We start from the raw sequence: 8,226 nt of genomic DNA on the forward strand, positions 1-8,226 counted from the left end.
TTTGGTTTGAATTCGAATTTCTTACAGAAAATTAATCTTTATGATTGAAAATTCGTTTCCTTATTTTACAAAGCATCTCTTGGCAGCATCTGCATTCGCTGAGATATCAAATATTACATTTTCTATCTAAAATTCATATTCGCAGGTTAAAAAGTCAACTACTTTGTTGAAAATTTACATGCAGGTTCGAAAATTCAACTCTGGCTAAAAATTTAAATATTTTGTTGAAAATCTTTTCTTTTTTTTTTAAGATATCCACCACTACGTTTTCATTGAGAATTCTTTTTTTTAATGCACCTCTTTTTGGTTAAAGATTAATCTTTTTTGTTTGAGAATTTGGGCATTCAGTTTAAAATTTATATTTGTAGGTTGAAAATTTAACTATTTGGTTAAAAGTTAAACTATTTGCTGTCAAATGCAAATCTTTAATTAAAAAGCCAAATTTTTAACAAAACCGTTTACACTGATAATGAAAAAGTTTAATTTTCAGTTTTAAAAAATTAACGAATTTGCCATCAAATAGTTTTTCATCCAAAAATATAACATTTTGACAAAATGGTTAAACTTTTAAATAAGTAGATAAATTTTCAACCAAAAACTAAAAAATATGATTATTCTAAAACAACAACAGCTGAATTGAATAAAAAAATTAATTTCATGAAAATTTTAAAATTTTTAACCAGAGATACATTTTTAACTAAAATAATGAATCTTCTAAACAAAAAATTAATTTGTAAAAGGTCGTTCAACCTTAAAACAATTAGAAAAATATTCAACAAAAAGGATTAATTCACAACCAAAGAAAGAAAGAATGTTCAACTAAAATGATGAATCTTCAACCCAAAAAAGATCCATTTTTACTCATTTAGTTTAACATTTAACTAAGTAGTCGAATGCAAACAAAAAATACAAATTTTAAACAAAATATTTGAATCCTCAACAAAGGAACTTTAACAAAAGATAATTCACAACTACCAAGTTACAGTTGTAGATGTATATATGCATATATTATCGAGCGCAAAGCTCTAAAACGAACAAAGAAAAAAGAAAAATATCTACAAAATTGTTGAGTTTTACACCCAAAAAGGCAAGTTTTAAAAAGCAGTTGAATTTTAAACTTTAAGGGATACATTTTCATTGTGTTCATGTTCAGTAAGAAAATCAAGTTTCTACCCAAAGAGATGAGTTTTTAACCAAGAAACAATTTCAGTCAAGACATAGAAAAATGCATCTAAATTGTTGAACATTTTCAACAAACAATTTTTAAAAACTGTTCCCTTATAGTTTAAAAAACAAGTAATTGGTTCAAAATTAGTCTTTTTTGTAAAACATCAATCTTACTAGTTAAGAATTAATCTTTTGAACATAGAATTTTTTTATGACGAAAAAATAGTTTTCTTAAAATTTAATCTAAAAACAACAAAATTTCCTTCCTGATCGATTCAAAGACTTGAATTGCAGAATCTGCCTAATGGTAAATGGATTCGATCTCCTTTGAAATAATTTTTATAACACTTGTTTTTTGTTGAAAATTAATTTTTTTTTAACAGAAAATTAAACTATGACATTTTTGGTGAAAAAGTAATTTTTTAAAATAAAGTTTAATCTTTTTAGTTAAAAATCTAACTAATTGTTTAAAAATTTATGGATTTTGTTAAAAATTCGTCTTTTTACATTCTCATCAGTGAAGGTATTAGATTTGTGTAAAATTTGAGCCCTCCAGTTTTTGTCAAATGTCCACGTTTTGAGACCCTCTGAAACCGAAAAACAGGTTTTTACGAATTCGTCTGTCTGTATGCCTGTATGTCTGTATGTATGTCTGTATCTCTGTCTATCTGTCTGCGAACACGATAACTTTCGAAAAAATTAATCTATTAGATTGCCCTTTGACACACTCGTTTAGTGTCCTAAACTAAAGGTCAAGTTCGTTAGCCAGCCACTTTGGAAAAAAATTCAAAAAGTGGGCACATTTTGAATATTCTTTAGACCACTTTTTTGAAATTTTCAAAATTCTCTGTAGGGTTATTTATAGCATTCAAAAAGTTGAAAAACTTATCCTAATAACTTTTTTTGAAAAATCAAAAATTACCAAAAATGTTTGAAACCACATTTTTTCAAGATTTAAAAATTCTATGTACGGTCGTTCATAGTACTTAAAAACTCAAACAATTTATCTCTATGACTTTTTTCTATAAATAAAAAATCATCAGAGTTAGAGCATTTTCAAAATCCAAAAAAAAAAAAACTAAAATGAACATTTTAAGCCAAATAACACATGATATGAAAAAAAGTCAAAAGAAGAAAAACTTTGCTTTTTGAAGGCCCTACAGAATTATGATAACAACTTTTTTAATTTGGTCGAAAAGTTGAAAATTCCAAATTTGATCCTACCAAAAAAATAAAAAATCCACAAATTCCATTTTTTTGGTTAAACTATGCAAGATACGAAAAAAATGAAAAAGCTCAAATTACATGCACTGGAAAAAACTACAAATTCATAATGAATCAGTTTTTGACACAAGTTGCGAAAAAATAAACAAACTAAATGTGTGGAAGACGGTACTCGGTACAGTAAAATGTGTAATAAAAAAATGGTTTGCCTAAATAAGATCTAAAATTTTGATTTTCACATTTCTTTGATAGGGCACGCGCTTTTTACATTCACACTATAATGAGAAGGTATTGGTTTCATACGAAAAATGACTTTCGCGGATTCAATCAAATATCGACGTTTTGAGATTTCTTCAGAAAAAACAAAAAGGTTTCAGGTTGGTATGTCTGCCGATGTCGTTTGTATACTGGATGTCTTTGGACCGACTAATTGAATCGAATTGGGCTTTGGCACACAGGTTTAGGGGCCAAAGATTTTAAAATTCTACGTACGGCTATTTATAGCTCACGAAAATGTTAACAATTTATCTTGATGGATTTTTTTGATAACAAGAAAACTATCACAGTTATGGCTTTTTCAAACTACAAAATGAAAATGAAAATTCTAAATCAATCAACGCACGATATAAAAAAAGGTAAGTCAAGGAAAACGTTACATTTTGAAAAACTTACAAGGTCATCATAACAGGTTTTATAATTTTTAAAAAATCGAAAATTCATCTTTTAATCGCACAAAAAATACTGATTTATTACATTCTCATCATAATAAGAAGGTATTGTTTTATGGGAAAACTGACTATCGCGGATTTCTTAAAATTTTAACTTTTCGAGAATCCCTAATTCCCAAAGAAACCGGTATCCGATGACGTCTGTCTGTCGGCCTTGTCATTATCGTCGTTGTCGTTGTAGTCTGTAAACACAGTTACATTTGAAGTAATTATTTTATTGAATTTCCCTTTGACACACTTTATAAAGATATGAAAAGAAAGGACGATTTTGTTAGCCAGCTATTTTAAATAAAAATGCAATAATTTGGAGTATTTTCAAAATTTTTAAGCCCACTTCTTTAAGATTTGAAATTTTCATATAGTGCTTTTTATAGTGCACAAAAATATGAACAATTTATCTTGATGACTTTTTTTGATAACAACAAAATTACCAGAGTTTTCGAACTTTAAAAAAGTAATAATAATAAAAACGAAAATGACTATTCTCTGTCATTCAACGCACCACATGAAAAAAGTCAACAAAAGAAAAATATTAGTTTTCAAAGACCTACACGATTATCATAAAAACTTTTTGAATTTTGTTAAAAAATCGAAAATTCAAATTTTTGTCGCACAAACATGAAGTATTAACATTATAACATTATAACATTCTCATCATAATGAGAAGACATTAGTTTTATGTGAAAACTTTCTATCGCTAAATGATCTGAATAAATGTATTATAAGTTTGATACAGAAGTGTTAAACATAATATAAAAAAGGTAACATTTTGGACAAAATCGAGTGCGAAGCACGAGATACGTGATGAGAATGTGTTCGTTACAGCCGAAGAAGCTTTAACAAAGGAGAATTCACAATCACCAAATTACAGTTGTCGATGTTTGGTTCGTGTGCACAAATGTGGGGCAAATACAAAGACCGAGCGCAAAGGACGAGACAAATGCAGCATCGAGCGCGAAGCGCGAGATGAATACATCGTCGAGTGCGAAGCGCGCGAAACAACAGTCGCGCGCCTTCGGCGCGCTCAAACTTGCAAGCAAAGCGAGCCGCTCGCGCAGCGCGCGATGAGAATGTGCCGGCGAAGCGGGCAGATTTTTTAGTATAAAATTAATCTTCTTGTTTAAAAATTCTTTTTGCTGATTTAGGATTCAACCATTTTTATGAAAATTCTTTTTTTTTCAACATTAATTTATTGAAGTGAAAATTTAATTTTCCATTTTTGGTTAAAAACGTATTGATATTTTTAATTGCAATCTGTTTTGGTAGAGAACTCAGCTATTTTTTAATTGCACTTCTTTAAGTTGAAAATTATTTTTTAAACTAAGAACTGAACTGTTTAATTTTTCGTTGAATACTAAGTTCATAATTGAGGCTTCATCTGTTTCGGTTCAAAACGAACCTTTTTGATTGGAAATTCAACTATTTTCTTCAGATTTCTTTTTATTAATTTATATAACGATAAAATCTACTTATATTACTTTTGGTTAAAAAATGATATTTTTTAGGTAAAAATCATATATTTGTTTGAAACTTTCTAGATTTTGTAGAAAATTCGTAATTTTTTGCAGAAACGTAATATTATTGGTTGAAAATTAATATTTTTCATTAAGGATTGAGTTATTTTTTAAAAAATCGTTTCAGTTTGTGAAAAGCAAATCTGTTTAAAAGAAATTTTAATTCTACTATTTTTGGTTGAAAATTGACCTTTTGTACTTAATAATTAAATTTTTTTAATTTTTATGTTTTGGTAGAAAATTAATCCTTTTGATTTAAAATCGAACTTTTTCCGTTAAAGATTGAACTATTTGGAAAATAAATTTATCTGTTTTGATGCAGTATTTCGAAATTCAGAATTTTGTTCAAAATTCGTTATTTTTGGTAGAAAAATAAACTTCTTAATTGGAATTTTATCTTTGTTTCGAGGATTCTATTATTACATGAAAAATTCGTTTTTTTGTGAAAAACTAAGTTCTTTAAGAGAAAAGTCGATTATACCATTTTTGATAGAAAAAGGATATTTTTAAAAAATTGATATTTTTTGTTAAAAATATAATTTTTTTAAACCGTCTTTTTAAACAGGGAAATTATTCTTCGCGGTTGAAAATTCATTTTTTTCATTGAGGGTTCAATTATTATTTTTTTGAAAATTCCTTCATAGTTAGTCCGAAATTAATTTATGTAAAATAAAAATGGATTATATCATGTTTGGTAGAGAATTGATATTTGAAATTAAAAATTTATCTTTTTTAGTTGAAAATTCAACCCTTTGGTTTGAAAATGCACATATTTCGATATAAATTCGTTATTGCGGTAGGAAATTAGTCTTCTTGGTTGAAAATTCATCTGTTTGTTTGAAACTTCAACTATGTATTAATTTTTTTAAGGAAAATTTTCATTATACCATTGTTGGTTAAAAACTAATCGTCTTGTGAGAGAATTAATTTTATGGGTAACAAATTAATCTTTTTTATATTATTTTTAACATAGATGTCCAAATTCGACTTTTTATTGCTTTATATGGGAAAAAAAGTCTTGCATAATTGACTATGAAATAATTTTTATCGCTGAGAGATTCTGCTAAATAATGTATAGAACCTGCTTGATTTTAAGTGAATTCTATCTTATTCTAAATACTTTTTATAATCCTGTTCTTGGATTGAAAATTAATTTAGTTAAAAACAATTTACATTTGTATAAGGTTTCTTACAATTTATAATGATAAATTTCGTACAAACAGATCATCTGAAAAATAACAAAAAAAGGAATGAAATAATAAAATTTTTAATATAATTACATACACGTCACTGAAGAAATTATTTGTAAACAACTTTTTCGATTGAAAATGGTTTCATTAAATAAAAAATTGATGACAAAACTTTTTCGATTACATTGGTATTGTTTTCTCATTAATTGCACTTCTTTAAAATAAGATAATGTTTTAAGATTACTGTAAGATCTATCAATAGTTCTTAATAAAATTAAACAAAATTTAAATTTAAAAATAAGTGATTTTCATTTTTTATTAGTTCACAACTAAGATATTAATCAAAAAATACTGCTTCCATTTGTAAAACTGCGTACTTACAAGATATTGTGTACTTTTCATAGATTTAATCAAATTCTCTGATATGGGTCACCATTGTGTCTACTGTTTGGTGTCAAATTCATTTGTTTTGTTTAAAATTTGAAATAATCTATAGAAAATTTCATTTTTTGATTGAATATTAACTTTTATAAACTAAAAGCTGCATTATTCTATTTTTGTTTAAAATTTGATATTTTTTATTGAACCTTGATCTTTTTTAGTTAAAAGTGAAATTATTTGTTTGAAAATTTATGTATTTTGTTGAAAATTTGTGTTTTTTGTTAGAAATATAAAACTAATTCCTTGAAAATTCATCTTTTTAATTGAGAATTTAACTATTTTGTTGAATGTTCCTTCAAAGTTAGTCCAAAATTAATTTATGTAAGATAAAATTGGATTATATCATTTTGAATAGAGAATTGATATTTGAAGTTAAAAATTGATCTTTTGTAGTTGAAAATTCAACCCTTTGGTTTGAAAATGCACATATTTCAATAGAAATTCGTTATTTCGGTAGGAAATTTTAGTCTTCTCGTTTGAAAATTTGTCTTTGTGATTGAGAACAAAACTATTAAGTTACACATTCCGTTTTTTTTTCTTTTTGTAAAAATTAAATTCTCTAACTGAAAACTTAACTATCCCGCTTTTTGTGGAAAACTGAAATTTGGAATTAAAAATGGATATTTATTGGTTGAAAATTTAATCATTTGTTTCAAACATCGTCTTTTTTATATAAAATTAATCTTCTTGGTTGAAAATACATCTGTTTGCTTAAAAGTTCAACTATGTATGTATCATCAAATGCATCTATTTTAGTAAAATTTCAATTAATTTGTTGAAATTTAATTGTTTGTTGTTAAATATTAAATATTTTAACTAAAAAGGAATTATCCTATTCCTGGTTTTATATATTTATATTTTTAATTAAAAATTTATCTTTTTTAGTTAAAAAGTCCACTATTTGTTTGAAAACTGATCTTTTTGATTAGGGTTCAACTATTTTGTTAAAAATTGATTAAAAATTCAACTGAACAATTTTAGGATAAAAAGTTTTATTTTTAATTGAAAATTAATTTTTTCGTTTGAAAATTCGTTTTTCTGGTAGAAAATTATTTTTCTTTGTTAAAATCTTATCTTTTTTATTTAGGATTGAACTATTTTCCTGATTTTTTTTGTTTGTTAAAAATTCATGTATAAGGAAAATTTTAATTATATCATTGTTGGTTGAAAACTAATCGTTTTTTTGTAGAGAATTAATGTTATGGGTAAAAAATTGATCTGTTCTTTATTATTCCTAGCATAGATGTCCAAATTCGATTATTTTGTCTTAGATTGGAAAAAAATGTCTTCCATAATTTACTATAAAACAATTTTAATCGCTGAATGATTCTGTTAAATAATGTGTAGAACCTGCTTGATTTTAAGTGAATTCTATTTTATTTTAAATAATTTTGATAATATTGTTCTTGCATTGAAAATTAATTAAGTTGAAAATTCTATTATTTGTTTAAAACAATTTTTTAAAATAGAAAATTAATCCTTGTGTTTGAAATATCATCTTTTTTGTTAAAACTTTTGCTCCTTGGTGTCAAGTTCATCTCTTTCAATTAAATTTTAAAAGAATCTGTAAACAATTTCATTTTTTGATCGAATATTAACTTTTATAAAATGCAAACTGAATTATTCTATTTTTGTTAAAAATTTGATATTTTTTGTTTAAACTTCATCTTCTTAGTTAAAAATTATTCTATGGGTGAAAAATTAATCTGTTTTTTATTATTCTTAACATAGATGCTCAAATTCGACTTCTTTGTCTCAGATCGGAAAAAACGTTTTGCGTAATTTACTATAAAATAATTTTAATCAATGAGAGATTCTGCTAAATAACGTGTCGAACCTGCCTAGTTATAAGTAAATTCCATTTTATTTTTAATTCTTTTTATAATATTGCTCTTGCATTGAAAATTAATTTAGTTGATAATTCTATTATTTGTTAAAAAAGATTTTCTTTAATAGAAAATT

The sequence above is a fragment of the Belonocnema kinseyi genome, chromosome 9, assembly GCF_010883055.1.
Source record: "Belonocnema kinseyi isolate 2016_QV_RU_SX_M_011 chromosome 9, B_treatae_v1, whole genome shotgun sequence".
In the NCBI taxonomy this organism is placed as follows: Eukaryota; Metazoa; Arthropoda; class Insecta; order Hymenoptera; family Cynipidae; genus Belonocnema; species Belonocnema kinseyi.